This window comes from Mesoplodon densirostris, chromosome 4, assembly GCF_025265405.1.
Source record: "Mesoplodon densirostris isolate mMesDen1 chromosome 4, mMesDen1 primary haplotype, whole genome shotgun sequence".
In the NCBI taxonomy this organism is placed as follows: Eukaryota; Metazoa; Chordata; class Mammalia; order Artiodactyla; family Ziphiidae; genus Mesoplodon; species Mesoplodon densirostris.
Window position 1 is genome coordinate 99,826,493 of NC_082664.1, and position 17,984 is coordinate 99,844,476.

Sequence of the window (17,984 nt, forward strand, 5' to 3'; positions counted from 1 at the left end):
AAGACAAGACAAAGCTTTAAAAATGTCTCTTCACCAACCTTTGCTCCTCACAGGAAACAGGTCTCGTGGAACAAGCACACAAATGTTAAATTTTACTAAAATTACCAACAACTTGGTGAAATAAAAGGCAGGAGGAGGGGAGAAAGGGAGAAAGCCGAATCAGAATTCATCTGGAAAAGTGGTGATAGGATAGTTTAACCTCTAGGACAGGTCTTCTGGGGCAAGATTTATTAATAACAACAACATTCACTGACTGCTTGCTGTATGCCATGTGCTTCCACATGTACAATTTCACTTATTCCTCATAAAAAGCTACAGGGTGAAACACCACTGTCTACAGATGCAGAAAAGTCGCACTCAGAGTTTTAAGTCAGTTGTATCAGGTCACACAGCTAATAAAACGAATCTGCATTAAACTCGGTTCTATAAATCTTTCTTTCCATATGCATCTGATTTTGTCTTGAGTAATCCCCTAAACTGAAAGAAATGAAACTATCATGGAGAAAATGTAAGTTAAAATTTGAGGAAAGAAAACTTAGAATTTGTTACTCATATCATTGGCACTCTTACATTTGATTTTATACAAATGCCAAAGGATAGAAAAAGATTTTATTTTTTCAATAAAAATGACAAATGGTTCCTAATTTTAGAAAGTACAGATAGAAAAGTGTGTCATTACATTCAACGGACTCAACTTCTTTGCCAACATTTTAATACTTGATATTTAATTTTTTTAATAGCTTCTCACTATTGGTAATATGTTATAATAATCAGAATGAACACATCCAGCATAGAGACTAAAAGATTTCTGGATACTGACAACTGTTCTCTAGGTCTCCTTAGAATGAACGGGTGTACTGTTCCTAGTTCTCCTCTTGGGAACAAACACTAGTTACTTCTTATGGCAGCATTTCAAATATCTGAAGATATTTATTACGACTCGCTACCCTCCTCAAAGCTTCTCTTCTGGATCATGGTTCCCACAACTGTTCCTCATGCCACAGGGTACCCGACTGAGGGCTCTCTAGTTAGTCGGTGTCCTTCTTGTGATGCGAACACCAAAACAAAACCCTCTGGTGTTGAGTACACTGGGATGATTAAGATCCAACTGGCTTTCTTAACACGAATACCACACCATTAGAAGTATATAAGCTTGTGGTAAAGTAAGTCACTTCTCATATCTTTTCTTAGTTGGACGTGTCAAAACAGGTCTCCTCCATACTATAATCTTGTGATGTTATTGTAAAACTCACTTTACATCTTTCCTTGTTTAAAGTCTACTAGATAATTTGTAAACATTTAATTTTTTTAGGTTGAATTTTCAGTTTCCCAAGGAATGTGGCTTTAAAATACATTAGTATTTTAAAAACCTAGACTGCTTAAGGATGCTAAAAAGGGCAAATTTACTATCAGTAACAATTTAAACAACCAAGAAGTTTTACATGGAAAATCCATAATACTATTGTGATTGTAAACTACAACTTCTCATGTGTCACCGTCCTGAATCTTCAACAAGCTTTTCAGTAAATGAAATTCGTTCAATCATTAGACAAATATTCATTGAACACCTAATTTTCGGTACTGAGAATGTAACAGAGAACCAGACAGACATTAAATAGTTACAATAATGTGTGTGAGAAGTGCCAGAATAGAGAAATCACAGGGTACTACAAGAACATCTCCCTTTAGATGTAACATAAACGTCTGTGTCTGGAGCTCGGGAGAACAGCTGGGGCTGGGCACACCAATTTGGAAGTCAACACACAGATGTGACATCGAGGAAACAGAAAGAAAGAATGGTAAACAGTGCCAAATGTTGTGAAAAAGTCAAGCCAATAAGAGATCTGGGTTTTGGTATGTAAATGTTTCATGGACCTTGCTTGGTGAGGGCAAGTTCTGGTGTAGTAGCAGAGTGATGAAAGTTGAATTTCAATATTCTACCATTTCACAGGGGAAAATTTAAGTTCTGCCTGTACACTTCGTTCGCTTTTTCCAGTTTTCTCTTAAGACATTTTACCCTTCAGACAAAGTGCCTTAGTGAATCATAAAAAAAATGGTTGCTACAGGATGGCTAACCTGGCAATAAACACTTCAGTGTGTAAAAAACTTTCTGAGAAGTAAATGAAGCATTAACAGAGAAAAAGGACCATTAACACAAAGTGAGTTCTATGCCCGTTCTTTCAATTCTTTCCAAGAGATCCTGTCACAGAGACCAAAAGAGAACACTTGAGTGCACACACTGCATCTTGGTCAGGAATATGAACAAAGGTTTCATAATACCTAGAGCAGGGAAGCAGGGCTGACAGCGTTTTGGCAAGGAAATGGAAACAGAAGGAACAGCCAACAAGTAAGAAATTCCCTTTCCATATGATCATCTATGGAAATAAGAACAAACCTCATTCTATAAAACAAAGGCAATGAGGTCAAGGAAACAACACTGACAATTATGGACGAGAATTTCCTCATGGGAGTCTGTCATCACCAGCATATCATGGCCAACTAGTAGCCAACTAGCTAATATTAGCCAAATTTATTTATCTGTTCAACAATATTTAAATCTCTGCCAAAGTTATGGTGCTCTGTGAGGTGTTACGAGAGATACAAAGATGGATGAGACATTTCTGGGACCTCAAGGAAACATAGCAGGGGCAATGGTACGAAATATAATACGGCATGGGTAGTACAAATGAAATGTAGGGTTTCAGCAAGGAATAAAGATCTCTGACTAAACTGATTAGGCAGAAAAGTTTCATGAAGGTGGTGGTTTAACATAAAGGGACAGAAAGAGAGAAAATGGGAGGGAGGAGGCAGGCATCCCCAATGAAGACTGTAAGACAAGGTGCAGACGTTGGTGCGCAACAGGTAGGACAGAGGACGAGCGAGCCGTCTACTACCTGCATCAGATTCCTGTGACAGCAGCGCTATGGCTCTGGCCTGGAAAAGCATTCACAGGCTGGATTATGGAAGAATATGATGCCGTGCTAAAAAGTTCAGACTCTATTCAGAGGCAACAGGGAGCCATCGAAGATGTGCCAGCACAGAAGCGGTATGATTTGTGCTGTAATTCAGAAAGGCTGTACAAGTAAGTCTCTAGCCTGCCTCATCAAGTCTAATCCCCCTTGTCTGGATATCATACTATGCCATGATCCTTATCCAACCTCATTTGCTGTCATTCCTCAAGATATGTAAACGGGTGATCTCTCAAGTTTCCACAATTAGGATATGGGCTTCTTCCTACCTCAGTGACCCTGGCTCTTAGGACAATCGTGGTTTCTGGAATTCCCTACCGTGTCTCTTCCACCTTAACCACAATCTATCCTTCAAATCCCACTTTTCTAGTTTGGCTCTCTGCCTGCTCTAACTCTCCTTCTAACACTGTACTGTGAACTAAGATGGTCCTTAGACTCTGCCGCACTGACTTTACGGTGCTCTGTCCTGTGTTCTTCCTTGCTGCTCCTGCTGCTGCATGTTAGTCTTACTCTAAGTAGAATGGTGACTTCCTTAAAGGCAACAGGTACTTTTTAAATCTCTCCCAGAGTGCCAAAAACGGTACTAGACATCCAAAGGCTGGCTGAGTTACTGATTATGCATTTGTTTCTTACCACAATCATAATCCTAAGACTTTTCAAAAGGCTAACCAGATTCAGTTATTAAAGGAGAGAAAAAGTGTTTGTCACTGTTAACCATACACAAAAGGTGAGTAGTCTAAAAGAGGTTCTAGATTTAAAGGATAAAAATCCTGGCCAGACATGAAAACTTGTGTTTAAAATAACCATATCCTTAGGAAAAATTTGAATCTCCCATAAAATGAGAATGTGCTACTTTAGTCACTCAACTTATTCTTATTCTTCACTTCACAGCAAAAAGAACAGCTCTAGCACAGTCAGTCAGTCGGACAAGCCAAAAAATGACTCAACTTCCCATGGAAGACATCCCTCATCCCTCCCAGGCAAACACACGCCAGTACAGTCAAGCCTTCCCCAAAAATGAATAAGTATAACTTGCTCTTTATATCAATTGTCCAAAAGACAAAACAAAGGGAAAAGAGAAAAATCCTTCAAGAAGAAAACCTACTTTTTAACACTACTGTCAGGAGATAAAAATAATAAAGATGTATAGTACTTTTTTTTTTTTTTTTTTTTTTTAAATTTCTGACCACACCATGAGGCATGTGGGATCTTAGCTCCCCAATCAGGGACTGAACCCTCGTCCCCTGCATTGGAAGGCGGAGTCTTAACCACTGGACCGCCAGGGAAGTCCCAAGACATATAGTATTGATAAAAGAAAAATGTTGCTATGAGGAATAAAGGAATGAATACACATAAAGTATTTTGTATAATGCCTGTGGCATGAGTACTATATAAGTATTAGTTGTGATAATATTTTTTATTTTATTATCATTGCTACATCTTTGCCTTATTTTTTAAAGAGGTATTTAAGTCAGCCTACAAGGGAGCATATAAGAAAAAAACAAGTAACTGAAAATTCTGACTTAAGATACAGCTGAAAGAAGAAAACACCTCTGCTTTGATTCAGACCACCATGTTCCCTCTGAAAATATTTTGTATCATGAGACAGGAAAGCAGACAGAGGGAAAAGTTAGGTTCTCTTTCCTCTGATAAGTGGAGAAGGTAGGTAGCTGCCCCAGAAGCTAAGACTAAAGGAGTTACTATGCATCTGAATGCCAAGCTGTTTTATACAGAAACAGTTCTTTAAAAGTTAAGGTCAAGATAGGACTGGGAACTCAGATGGAAGAGTTAGCCTTGGGAAAAAAATGAAAAAAAGCCTCTTTATCTGAAGCAAAGGGAAAGAAGTAAAAGACAGATATTTATAGATTTTTTTCCTGGCCAATCCCCAAGTGCCTAATTTGGACGGAACTCAAAGTATCCCTGAACAGTCCCCACCCAGATGGCCGAAATACCAGTGTCACCATCGGGACAGACAGCATGTGGCTCTTGGAGGTGACTCTGGGAGGAAAGCCTAGCACCATGCCAGCCTCTCGGGTCTCTCCTCTCACCTCTCCTTGGAAAACTCTTCCACTGAAGTCACACGAGTCAACTTACTGTGCTCAGATTAGCTGTGACATCTGGCTACCTCCATGTCCTGGACCCTGCCCTCCTGTTCTTCCCCACAGAAGCAAAACCGGTCAAGTCTTTAAGACCCCTTCAAATGCCATCACATCCTGATATCTCCACTGAACACCTCAGTCAAAAAACTGGCCTGTCGGGACTTCCCTGGAGGTCCAGTGGGTAAGACTCCATGCTCCCAATGCAGGAGGCCCGGGTTCAATCCCTGGTCAGGGAACTAGATCCCACACGCACGCCGCAACTAAGAGTCTGCATGCTGCAACTAAAAGATCCCGCATGCTGCAACAAAGACCCAGTGCAGCCAAAATAAATAAATAATAATTTTTTTAAAATGTGATTCTGTATTAAAAAAAAAACAAAAACTGGCCCTGTCCTTCCTCCAACTCTATTAGAACTGCGTTAGCACTCCTATCACACTTAAATCACAGATTATCACAGTTATCTGGGTACCTGTTGTACAAGTCTCTTGGACCGAGACATCTGTTTCTTTGGCTTTCCTATAGGTTCTGGGGCTTATTTAGCATTCAACAAACGGTTCCTAGTGAATGAATAAATATCCATCTCTTTGTCTGAAGAGGAACTTTCAGGCAAGGTAACCCATTCTCAGGAGTAGATCAAACTGGTGCAGGCAACCTAGATTCAGAAGCTCCTTTATTCATAAATGTATATAACCCCTGGATTTTTTTTTTCTATATTTATCTTTGGCTGTGTAGGGTCTTCCTTTCTGTGCGAGGGTTTTCTCTAGTTGCAGCAAGCGGGGGCCACTCTTCATCGCCGTGCGTGGGTCTCTCACTATCGCGGCCTCTCTTGTTGCGGAGGACAGGCTCCAGACGCGCAGGCTCAGTAGTTGTGGCTCACGGGCCTAGTTGCTCTGCGACATGTGGGATCTTCCCAGACCAGGGCTTGAACCCATGTCCCCTGCATTGGCAGGCAGACTCTCAACCACTGCACCACCAGGGAAGCCCAACCCCTGGATTTTTGATACAGAGACACACACTAGAGAAAAGGGATCTACTCTGCTCACCACAAATGGCATTAGTTAGACCTTATCAATAAATGGGACATGTCAGAACTTAATCAGCAAGTAAAAGAACAGAATTCTCTGCCTACCCTGAATTTTTTTTTTAATAAAAATTGCAGTTTGGGTGGGCTCTATAAGATTATCCATGCTGGAGATCTGTCTGACTAAATACATACTAATTTGCGGGTTACTATTTTATTTGTTCATAATTTTTAACCAACTGATATCCCAGTACCTTCCTAAGTATGCCTATGTCTCTTTTCAAAATTAATGTGAATGTTTTTAATATAAACCCTGAAGAGAGAAAAAAAACTGTTCGCCTCGAAACTTAAAAATATACATACTCTGCACACAACGGTCAATTCAGGACCAAGTTTCATGGAAGCATTTTGATAATTTCTCCAAAAATATGTGTGTGCATATGTATGTTTAATGGCTCAGAAGATGGCACAGCACTGACTGGCTGTGTACTATGTCAAGGACAGTACATCTAACAAACCAGGGAACCCATGGAGATAGTGTAAGTAACTGATAAGAGCATAAAGTATTATGAGGGTCACTCCCTGAGTCCCCAGCACTGAGCAGGAAGGACACAGAAAAGGCCTTGCTCTGTCCCTGCAACTTGCCATCTATAAGATTATTATTAATACTTCTCTTTTGCTTCCCTGTGAGGATGTAATAATAATAAGTATTAGTAGTCTTCAAAAGAGCACAGTATTACAGTATTATTTAATATGGCCCACTGTTACTATCTTTCTTTCATACAAGTAGAGTTTTCCTGGGTCTGAATTCTAATGGCTTTATGCCTCTAAACTTGTTACCGATAAACCCAAAGCAGCTTTGACCTATTCTGTGTCACTACAAAGGCAACTCTCCAAATTCTACATAGAGGTTCAATGCCAAATAGTCATACTAATGGGTTATCAATGAGGAACTGCCTTTTCTCCACCTAGTTTTGTTTTTTGTTTTTTGGGGGTTTTTTTTGCGGTACGCGGGCCTCTCACTGTTGTGGCCTCTCCCACTGCGGAGCACAGGCTCCGGACACGCAGGCTCAGCGGCCATGGCTCACGGACCCAGCTGCTCCGTGGCATGTGGGATCTTCCCGGACTGGGGCACGAACCCGTGTCCCCTGCATCGGCAGGCGGACTCTCAACCACTGCGCCACCTGGGAAGCCCTCCACCTAGTTTATAGTTGCAACTCCTGCCATATTGATTAAACCATTTTTAAGCTGAACTAACAAAACGTAAAAGCCTCAAATATATTTGCTATGAAAATAGGACAGAGAATTTTAAAAGAAAGGGAACTACTTAAGGTTATCAGTGCCCTAAGGAGAGAAATTGATAAATGAAGTATACTCTTAGGTAAAGTCCACTGAAGTCACACCTACAAAAAAACTGTCAATTAACTAGAAATCTGCCTAGCCAAAGTTCTTCCTGTGTTTCTTTTTCTTTCAAGATACCCACCAGGCATCCTACATTGTAAATGCCCATCATGTGTGAGACACCGTGGCAGGTCCCTGCCCACGAAACATGGCTAAGGCAGCGCCCCTATCAGGAGGTGCGGTACTGCGCAGGCCTCACGGTTCCCAGCACAGTTCCACCACCCAATGCTCCAGAGAGGGTAAAGATAGTGAGAGAAGGGTACACAGGAGGCCTGAGAGAGTGTGGAGTGCAGCACGGGGCAGCGCTTCTGAGAAGGGTCTTAAAGAATCCAAGAGTAAGTACCCAGGTAGGCTCCAAGGATACACTTCAGGCAGAGGATACCTCGTGGATAAAGAGGGGTCTGGCGTGGCTGGCAGCTGGACTGTGGAACAGAACAGCAGAGCTGACAGTACCGTCTGAGTAATCTCAGGAGCCAGACTGTGAAGTCCATGCCACACCACAAAGTTTAGCAAGAATCTCTAACACGAGCCAGAGCAGCGGGTCTCAACACGTGGTCTGCAAAACCTTCAGGGGCCCAGAGACCTCTTCAGGGGATCTGTGGGGTCACAACTATTTTCACAGTAATCCTAAGATGTCATTTGCCCTTTTACTGTGTTGACATTTGCACTGACAGGCCTTAGCACAAACCAATGCAGCGGTACCAAAGGGAACCAGCAGTCGCTATATTCTTCATAGTATGAAAAACAAAAACAAAGAAATATTTTCACACAGCATGTCCTTGATGAAGCTGTAAACATTATTATCATTCAATTTCAAGCTTTAGATACTCATCTTTTTGATACTCTGTGTGACAAATGGAAAGTAGACATAAAATACTTCTGTCATGGAGGTATTACGGCTGTCTTAAGGAAAATCACCTGTGCAATTGTTTTAAGTTGTGAGCTGATGCAGACACTTGTGTCATGGAACAACATTTTTATTTGAAAGAAAGACTGGCAAACGAAGCATGGCTCTTCAGCACTTACGTATTTTCCTGAAAATGAACAAAGTGAATCTGTTTCTCAAAAGAAGCAACTGGCAGTATTTATTGCTAATGATAAAATTCGGACTTTCAAGGGAAAATGAGATATTTGAAAACCTGTATCTGCCACTGTGAACTTGCCAATTTACTAATACTTAAAGACATTTCAGATGAGATTGGTGACTTTCTGATTTGTAGAATGAAATGTTCAACATTTGGAAGAGTTGTATTATTCAGTGAATCAACATTTCCCAAATGACCAATGCATGATGTTAGAAAATCATGCATGGATAAAAAAATCCATTCAAAGTACAAGATAGACCAAGTGGCTTTTAATGCGCTAGAGTACAGAAAGTTCAGTGATATGATTTCAGATTCCACACTACAGATAACTTTTAAGAACCTACAATTTGTCAATTCTCATCTAATATCAAAGAAGAATATCACAATTATCTGAGAAAATTATTAAAATATTCCTCCCTTTTCAAGCATATATCTGTGTTAGGCTGGATTTTCCCTATTGCAACAGTCTGAATGAATAAGAGATATGAGAATCTGTTTTCTACAGAGCCAGAAGTTTGAGTAAAACAATGTCACTCTTCTAATTTTGTTTTTGTTTTGGAAAAGTTATTTTTCATGAAAATATGTTCTTTATGTTAACAAGTAGTGGGTTTACTATTGTTATTGTGAATGAATTACATATTTTTAATGTATCCATTTTAATTTCTAATCTGGTAAATAACTGAAGATACAACTCATATAAACAAAATTTCTTTGGAATGCTCAATAATTTTTAAAGTATAAAGGAATCTTGAGACCGAAAAGTTCAAGAACTGCTGAGTTGTAAGGCAGAAAGAGATTAGTGGTAAGGAAACCAAAGAGTCCAGGTGAGAGAAGATGAATATCTAACCCAGAAGTTTGAAGTGATAACTTAAATTTGACTGAAAAAAATTTTTTTGATTTCTGCTAAGAAGGAATAATCTGGGATGAAAGCTTTCTAGCTTAAGAGACTATATGCAGTCTCTTTAGCAAGTGGTGTTGGGAAAGGTGGACAGCCACATGTAAATCAATCAAGTTAGAACACACCCTCACATTACACACAAAAATACACTCAAAATGGCTTAAAGACTTAAATACAAGACATGACTCCATAAAACTCCTATAAGAGAACACAGGCAAAACATTCTCTGACATAAATCGTACCAATGGTTTCTCAGGTCAATCTCCCAAGGCAATAGAAATGAAAGCAAAAATAAACAAATGGGACCTAATCAAACTTAGAAGCTTTTGTACAGCAAAGGAAACCATAAACAAAATGAAAACACAACCTATGGACTGAGAGAAAATATTTGCAAATGATGCGACTGACAAGGGCTTGATTCCCAAAATATACAAACAGCTCATACAACTCAACAACAAAAAAACCAAACAACCCAATCAAAAAATGGGCAAAAGACCTGAACAGACATTTCTCCAAAGAAGACATACAGATGGCCAACAGGCACATGAAAAGATGCTCAACAACACTAATTATTAGAGAAATGCAAATCAAAACTATAATGAGGTACCATCTTACACTGGTCAGAATGGCTATCATTAATCTACAAATAACAAATGCTGGAGAGGGTGTGGAGAAAAGGGAGCCCCCCTACACTGATGGTGGGAATATAAACTAGGGCAGCCACTATGGAAAACAGTATGGAGGCTCCTCAAAAAACTAAAAATAAAGTTACCATATGATCCAGCAATCCCACTCCTGGGCATGTATACGGACAAAACTGTACTTCGAAAAGATACATGCACCTCTATGTTCATAGCAGCACTATTCACAATAGCCAAGACATGGAAACAACCTAAATGTTCATCAAAAGATGAATAAAAAAGATCACACACACACACACACAATGGAATACTAACTACTCGGCCACAAAAAAGAACGAAATAAATGCCATTCACAGCAACATGGATGGACCTAGGGATTATTATACTAAGTGATGTAACTCAGAAAGGGAACAACGAACTTCACATGATATCACTTATATGTGGAATCTAAAATACGACAAATGAACTCATCTGTGAAACAGAAACAGACTCACAGACAGAGAACAGACCTCTGGTTGCTGGGGTTGGGGGGAGAGGTGGACTGGGAGGTTGGGGTTACATAGCAGATACGAGCTATTACACATAGAAGAGGTAAACAACAAGGTCCCACTGTACAGCACAGGGAACTGTATTCAATACCCTGGGATAAACCGCAATGGAAAATAAAACGGAAAAGAACTGTATATATACGTATAACTGAATCACTTTGCTGTACAGCAGAGATTAACACAACACTGTAAATCAACTACACTTCAATAAAATAAATTTTTTTAAAAAGAAAGAAAAATAGAGAGAGACTGCATGAAAGCCAATGCCTTCAGTTTTATATATATGAAGCGAGGCCCAAACAATTTCCTAATATTCTGAATGAAGCTGAGTAACTACAGCAGGAATGAAAAGCAGAGATGGTTTTCTGAAGAGCAAATAAAATTCTTTAGGAAAAGACTGTTTCCATGGTCTATGTGTGAATGAATTTAGCTGAAAGGCACTTTCTCACAGACCACATGGCCGACTGTGTCTCATTCCATTTTTGAAAGACTGAGGCAAATGACCAAGAGGTAAACTGACATGAGTAACTCTTTCATCCAAGTTTCTGGACTGCTAGTAGGATTAGTGCCCACTGATGTACATCTTTATCACACAACAGTCAAATGATAGCCATAATGATACTCTTGAGCCATCAAGAAGACGATAAATTTTGTTCAGTATTTAAGAAGCCAGTCAAATACATAGGTATTTTAGAAATATACTACAGCAAAGACTTCTAAATGGAAGCACCAGCACTTAAGGCTTTACCTCCAGCTATCTGAAAACTCTGCAATTTCAAAAAGATTCACTTGTCAAAGCCTCCACAGAGTGGAAATGTTTCAGTCTAATTATACGGTGGCTCTTCACTCCTGGGGCAGGTAATATGAGGAGCCACAAGGCACAATTCTAAGGAATGGAAGTTAAAGACACGGTCTAAGACATCATATATTTTTCTCTCCCTGCCAGAGCTGAGTTCCCTCTGCTACTCCCTGTGGTCATCAGAGCATATATGCATTTGGGGGATGCAGGGTGGGGGACGGGGGCAGGGGTGGGGGGAGTTATATCACTTTAAAAGGCCACCTTGTTAAAATGTTTAAAATGTAAAATCAAAGACAAGCATTTGTCAAGTGTCTTACTACTATTTCTTTATTAAAAAGAAGTTCCTAAAGAAATATTTGTTTTGTGAAAACAAGTGCCAATATTTAAAGTCCTGTCTATTACATTAAAGATGGCCCAGCGGTGCCTCTGCTTAGCAAGAGCTGTTGAAATTTCCTGAGTAACTGTGTACATCTAAAAGTTAGACCCTTGCTTTTAAAAATATTTTGACAATTCCCACTTTCTACTTATTTAGATTTGTGCAATTATCTCCCTCCATTAGACTAAGTTAATTGGTTACATGATAAAATCCTTTTCAGAAGAGAAATCGGCCAGCCCTCCTTCATTTTTTTTTTTTTTTTTTTAGTTGTTTTTGCGGTATGCGGGCCTCTCACTGCTGTGGCCTCTCCCGTCGAGGAGCACAGGCTCCGGACGCACAGGCTCAGCGGCCATGGCCCACAGGCCCAGCCGCTCCGTGGCATGCGGGATCCTCCCGGACCGGGGCACGAACCCGCGTCCCCTGCATCAGCAGGCGGACTCCCAACCACTGCGCCACCAGGGAAGCCCCCTCCTTCATTTTTTAATATCTCATTTTATAATCTCATCCTCCCCAGTCTATGCTGGGATGATAAATTGTAAGAACTTACACGAACAACTGCTAGAAGAATGAGACAACCTGGGTCTTTTCACAGCTGTTGCCGTTCCAGGCCTTTAGAGCTTGATCAGTTGCGGATGCTATAAGGAGGCTTATGTTTTGTTACCCTTCTGCTTTCTCAACCCCCACATTAAAGCTCTCCTTCATCCTCTCTTTCCTTTCTGCTACCTCCCTCCTTCATGCTCCATGTTCCCACTAACCAGCCTTACGGAGGAAGGATCAAGGCAACTTTTCACATCAGTCGCTTTCAGGGCACCTTCATGTTTGTCCACTAATAAGTGGCTGGAATTAGGTAACCCATGGGGACTCTAAGTCTAAAAAAAAATAATAATAATTAAGATTGAGCCAAAACAACCACAACACAAGCATCACTTTCTGGAACTGGAATGAAAAAACTGGCTCCCTACTTTAAGGCCAGCAAGGCTGTCAACAGGGGAAAATCCCCTGAGTGAGACATTTCAGAACTCCACTTCATGCCTGATGTTATAATGCCACCAAAAGTGAACAGAAGGGGGCCTCCCTGGTGGCGCAAGTGGTTGAGAGTCCGCCTGCCGATGCAGGGGATACGGGTTCGTGCCCCGGTCTGGGAGGATCCCATATGCCGCGGAGCGGCTGGGCCCGTGAGCCATGGCCGCTGGGCCTGTGCGTCCGGAGCCTGTGCTCCGCAACGGGAGAGGCCACAACAGTGAGAGGCCCACATACCGCAAAAAGAAAAAAAAAAAAAGTGAACAGAAGGGACACTGGTATGTATAGGCCTAAACAAGAGATGATTCTTGAAACAGCATGCATTATCTTGTTTTTACTTAAACGAAGAGCCATGCCAAGAGATAGACATGTGGCAATAAAGGTCCCCATGGGGAATAAAACAAAGATGAGAAAACTAAGCATTATTAGGCACTGATGAGCTTTCCACCCCCAGCCCTCACCGGCTCCAGGGACAGCTGAAACAGGAGCTCCCAGTATGACACCAAAACCAAAGTGAGGAGGTAGAGACACATGGTCACTATGACACTGAGCAGCAGATGTCAATCATCTGTACTCAGCATTTCCAGCATTTCTTAAGAACCTCCACTGGCTTTATCGAGCCTGGGGGGCTATGCAGGTGGAATGTGCCAATGACAAACTCTTTCTCAAAGCCTACAGGACACAGTCTTTCGACTTATAAAGCAAACCTCAGAGCACTGTTCACATTATGTGCCAATCTTGAAGCAGCATTTCTGCTCACAACTTGCAAGGTGGGTTCAGCTGCAATAGCAAATGTATTAAAGTCCCACGTCAAGAAAGCCAGGATTTAAATCCTCTTCCTGAGTCAAGGAGGAAAGAACAGTCTCAGGTAAGGAGAAAAACAATTCAATGAGCTTGATGTGAAGCAGACACAGCATTAATGAGGGAGGAGGACCAGAGCTCTATTTCTTCCTCTAGATCATCCCATTAGGGAAACCTAATGACTCCTAGGAAGGAACACAGCCTATTGCGTTGTGTACAATGGTGATAGAGACAGGAACTGTTCCATGGCAAAACAATCACAACACAAGCATCACTTTCTGGAACTGGAATGAAAAGACTGGCTCCCTATTTTAAGGCCAGCAAGGCTGTCAACAGGGGAAAATCCCCTGGGTGAGACATTTCAGAACTCAACTTAATGCCTGATGTTATAATGCCACCAAAAGTGAACAGAAGGGACACTGGTATATTATAGGCCTAAACAAGAGATGATTCCTTCCCTAAGTTCCCATGACTCAGATGCCAACTAGTGGTTCATTCCTTTATTTCTCCTAACAGAGCTTCTTGAGGGATGGGATGTATCTTACTCATTTAACCTGTCATGCACCCTCAGTTTCTATTATAATGTTCAACACACAAAACAGTAGGTGTCTGCAAGTTAAAGGCTTGATTTAGTTTTGGAAATGCACAACAGTAAGTAAGTCCTGTAGGAAGGGAATACATTCTAACAGTATCATTTACCACTGGAATCTTTTGGTATAAATGTTTAAAAGTAAGGAACTCATGCATGGATATATATGTGCTCTCTCCATGCTTCCTCTGCTGACAAGTCAGTCTGTGGCTTCCCACAATCCCTGGCCTCACAGGGGTGGAATGAGAGAAAAATCTCCTGAGTATCTTGGAATGGATGTCCTGTTGCCCACAAAGTAGAGGTCACACACTGCACGGGTTCTGGGGCTTCTTGTCATGCATCCCCCTCCAGACTGGTCCAGGCCCTGGTCCAATCTCAAGAGGCCTGTAGCTGAGGCAGTGGCCCTGGCCCTTCTTTCGCCACCTCTGCCACTAGCCCAGCATGGGAGGGAGAGGCCCGATGCCAACCCACTGCAACCCGATGCAACCCCTAGACCTCTCTGCCTAAAAGGAGCTTGGCTTGTAGATGATTCAATGGGGAAATGAATACAATAGAATTTGGGGTGGCAAAATGAGGAAAGCTGGCAAAGAAATGAATTGATGATGTCAGAAACACAAGAGCCCACAAGCACATTTCCGTAAGTTATTATTTTCATAGAAACAGAAAGATGAAGGGCCCTGGAAAGGGGATCCTCCTCCCTTTCTGCTTTTCCCAGGGATGCTGGGTTACCTCCCCTAGTGGAGGACATGGCAAGCACAAGGCTCTTCCCTGTCTCACGCCATTCGTCTACCATGGCACGGCCAGGAAGCATCATTAAACCCACCTGTAGTCCTGACCGACTCACACGGGCTCGTTTGGAACCAAAGACCTCCCTGTCTTGGTAAGTAACAAATTGCATTAAATTACAGGGAAGGCAACCCAGGACAAGCACACATCAAAATCAAGCTGCTGTGCTCTGGAAAGCAAAAAGCAACAAGAGGTGAGACTCTTACATCTGTCCAGATTGCCCTGCACTGTGATCGGCATGAGGCCCCACCACAGGCCTCCAAAAAATCCATGTGAGACAGCAATTTGCTGCAGGCAGTACTGCAGAGCTGACCAGGCAGCAGAGGCCCGCAGCACAGGACTCAAGTGTGCAGATTCAGCTGTACCCTTCCCATGACTTCTCCCCACGTATGGGGATGGCGTGAGGATTTCGTAAAACAGAAGAGGGTCACTGATCAGGAGAGGTGGTCCTATTTAAGTATTTCCCCAGCAGAGGAAGCACAGGCCTGGAGAGGTTTGCAGGGTGCCTCAGCTTAAAGTGGGACACTAAGGAGATGACTTCAGTGAGATGAGGTGATCTCTCAAGTAGAGGTGGGCAGGCATGGAGAGGCCAGCCCACAGCAGGGCTCCAGGGTTTGGGGTCCTGGGCCTGGCTCTGTGCTAACCAGCTAGGCAAACAACGGCAGGCCCTTTGAGCACTGGAGCACTCTGGGTATAGACTGCAAACTACAGGGTATAGACGGCATGACAGAGACTACAACTGCTGCCCTACACTAAGATTCTATAACAAAAACAACTTGTTCTGGAAGATTTTGACTTCCTGTAGTTGCAGAATCTGGAATACAAACAGAAAAGACCTTTATATTTTTATGTTTTATTTTTATTTTTTTTAACATCTTCATTGGAGTATAATAGCTTTACAATGGTGTGTTAGTTTCTGCTTTATAATAAAGTGAATCAGCTATACATATACATATATGCCCGTACCTCTTCCCTCTTGCATCTCCCTCCCTCCCACCCTCCCTATCCCACCCCTCTAGGTGGTCACAAAACACGGAGCTGATCTCCCTGTGCTAAGCAGCTGCTTCCCACTAGCTAGCTATTTCACGTTTGGTAGTGTATATATGTCCATGCCACTCTCTCACTTTGTCCCAGCTTACCCTTCCCCCTTCCCATGTCCTCAAGTCCATTCTCTACTAGGTCTGCAACTTTATTCCCATCTTGCTCCTAGGTTCTTCATGACTTTTCTTTTTTTTTTTAGATTCCATATATATGTGTTAGCATATGGTATTTGTTTTTCTCTTTCTGACTTACTTCACTCTGTATGACAGTCTCTAGGTCCATCCACCGCACTACAAATAACTCAGTTTCATTCCTTTTTACGGCTGAGTAAATATTCCATTGTATATGCCACATCTTCTTTATCCATTCATCTGTTGACGGATACTTAGGTTGCTTCCATGTCCTGGCTATTGTAAATACAGCTTCAATGAACATTTTGGTACATGACTCTTTTTGAATTATGGTTTTCTCAGGGTATATGCCCAGCAGTGGGATTGCTGGGTTATATGGTAGTTCTATTTTTAGTTTTTTAAGGAAACTCTGTACTGTTCTGCATAGTGGCTGTATCAATTTACATTCCCACCAACAGTACAAGAGGGTTCCCTTTTCTCCGCACCCTCTCCAGTATTGTTTGTAGATTTTTTGATGATGGCCATTCTGACTGGTGTGAGATGATATCTCATTGTAGTTTTGATTTGCATTTCTCTAATAATTAATGATGCTGAGCATTCTTTCATGTGTCTGTTGGCAATCTGCATATCTTCTTTGCAGAAATGTCTATGTAGGTCTTCTGCCCATTTTTGGATTGAGTTGTTTGTTTTTTTGATGCTGAGCTGCATGAGCTGCTTGTAAATTTGGGAGATTAATCCTCTGTCAGTTGCTACATTTGTAAATATTTTCTCCCATTCTGAGGGTTGTCTTTTCATCTTGTTTATGGTTTCCTTGGCTGTGCAAAACCTTTTAAGTTTCATTAGGTCCCATGTGTTTATTTTTATTTTATTTCCATTTCTCTAGGAGGTGGGTCAAAAAGGATCTTGCTGTGATTTATGTCATAGAGTGTTCTGCCTATGTTTTCCTCTAAGAGTTTGAAGGTGTCTGGCCTTACATTTAGGTCTTTAATCCATTTTGAGTTTATTTTTCTGTATGGTGTTAGGGAGTGCTCTAATTTCATCCTTTTACATGTAGCTGTCCAGTTTGCCCAGCACCACTTACTGAAGAGGCTGTCTTTTCTCCACTGTATATTCTTGCCTCCTTTATCAAAGATAAGGTGACCATATGTGCATGCATTTATCTCTGGGCTTTCTATCCTGTTCCATTGATCTATATTTCTGTTTCTGTGCCAGGACCATACTGACTTGATTACTGTAGCTTTGTAGTATAGTCTGAAGTCAGGGAGCCTGATTCCTCCAGCTCCATTTTTCTTTCTCAAGATTGCATTGGCTATTCGGCGTCTTTTGTGTCTCCATACAAACTGTGAAATTTTTTGTTCTAGTTCTGTGAAAAAATGCCAGTGGTAGTTTGATAGGGATTGCATTACATCTGTAGATTGCTTTGGGCAGTAGAGTCATTTTCACAATGTTGATTCTTCCAATCCAAGAACATGGTATATCTCTCCATCTATTTGTATCATCTTTAATTTCTTTCATCTATGTCTTATAGTTTTCTGCATACAGGTCTTTTGTCTCCTTAGGTAGGTTTATTCCTAGATATTTTATTCTTTTTGTTGCAATGGTAAATGGGAGTGTTTTCTTAATTTCACTTTCACATTTTTCATCATTAGTGTAGAGGAATGCAAGAGATTCCTGTGCATTAATTCTGTATCCTGCTACTTTACCAAATTCATTGATTAGCTCTAGTAGTTTTCTGGTAGCATCTTTAGGATTCTCTATGTATAGTGTCATGTCATCTGC

At 41.3% G+C, this 17,984-nt stretch overlaps 1 protein-coding gene across 8 annotated transcripts in view; it reads right to left on the reverse strand.

The window, feature by feature from the left end:
- The window catches only part of LOC132488556 (A-kinase anchor protein 13-like), a 371,872-nt gene that overhangs the window by 140,104 nt on the left and 213,784 nt on the right, over window positions 1–17,984 (reverse strand). The gene's annotated exons all lie outside the window — the stretch shown is intronic.